Source organism: Asparagus officinalis, chromosome 3, assembly GCF_001876935.1.
Source record: "Asparagus officinalis chromosome 3, Aspof.V1, whole genome shotgun sequence".
In the NCBI taxonomy this organism is placed as follows: Eukaryota; Viridiplantae; Streptophyta; class Magnoliopsida; order Asparagales; family Asparagaceae; genus Asparagus; species Asparagus officinalis.
Window position 1 is genome coordinate 39,019,145 of NC_033796.1, and position 1,361 is coordinate 39,020,505.

Consider the following 1,361-nt stretch of genomic DNA (forward strand, 5'->3'; position numbering starts at 1 on the left):
CACTGCCACCAAATTTTATATATATATATATATATATATATTCAGAATTAGGACCCGTGCTCACAGTTTCGTGTAAGATGTAAGCTTGCTAACAAATCATGTCACAATAATGGACTCATTATCTTTTACCATTAGCTAATATCATGTTCAAGTAAGCTACCTTCTAATTTCTGAGTGCATGATGAAATACAGACCATCCACTCATCATGCTTGCAACTCAGCAATCATATCGTTCAGTATACCCATATAATATATAGCTTAAAGACTAACTGAATTAAGTACATTATTTATACAATCATATATCATCCACTAATTTCATATAAAAAAATCAACACTAGCAGAATAAAAATAAAGCACGTTATTTATACAATCTACAAGCTGAGAACCATGCAAGCTTATAGAAATTCTCAAAGAAACGTTTCACATGAAATTGATTACAGATCAAATATAATGCCAACGAAATACAGCACATTGCTACCATCGCTGATACACAAAATCCCTGGTTCTCAAAGAAATCATCTACACTGAATGAACCTATGGCTATGAGTAAACAACAACAAATTGTGTCCATTCTGTGAAGCTTTCAAGCAATGAGAGATGCAGAAAGCAGCTGTAAATTGAAAGAAAAAGGCTTACGAATCAATGAAATAACAAGGTGTGTACCCACCTAAAGTCAATATATGTGATATAAAGATGTTAAATATGCTAGAATTCATATAAATTTACTTTTACCCTGAGATTAGTTACAAAGCAACATCCTTGGTACAGTCAGCAAGAACAACACACTGCAGAATTGAGTTCTTCCTACGAAGTTAAGCCTGTCTAACTCAAGCAATAACTTACAATGTTTTCTACAGAGAACCAATTGCCTGTTTATTTACTTGTGAATACCAGGAATAAAGGTAGATATCTGTTCAAAGCCGCTAGAAATGGGTGACCACACCTCATTCCTACAACTAATATAGCTAGGTATATAAATTTAGGTTCATATAGAAGTAGGATAGGCACTCTACAGGAGAGTAACTATGACAATATTCAGAATAGCCAAGTTTACAAACCAAAACCTAAATAATCATAAATCCTTAAGTAACATAATCAATAAATGACAGTGCAGCAGCGATGATGATAAGAAGGGAAAAAAATCATCACAGCTGTGAATGTTGTTCTTTTACATTTAATGTGCATATCAAATTACTCATTCTATTCTGAGTTAATGGTGAACTCACAATTCAATCTGTGAAACAATTTTGCACAAGATTGCAAATTTCCCAAAGAAACCAGGTCGACAGTTGGGTTTTTTTGGCTGTTGTTGCCTTTGTGTGTGTGCATGCTTTTTTTTTTTTTTGGGGGGGGGGGGTTAA

The 1,361-nt window shown here is 33.7% G+C and overlaps 1 protein-coding gene across 1 annotated transcript in view; it reads right to left on the reverse strand.

Annotated features, from left to right (window-relative positions):
- LOC109833873 (60S ribosomal protein L34) overlaps nucleotides 1–1,361 on the reverse strand; it is a 3,429-nt gene that overhangs the window by 847 nt on the left and 1,221 nt on the right. The gene's annotated exons all lie outside the window — the stretch shown is intronic.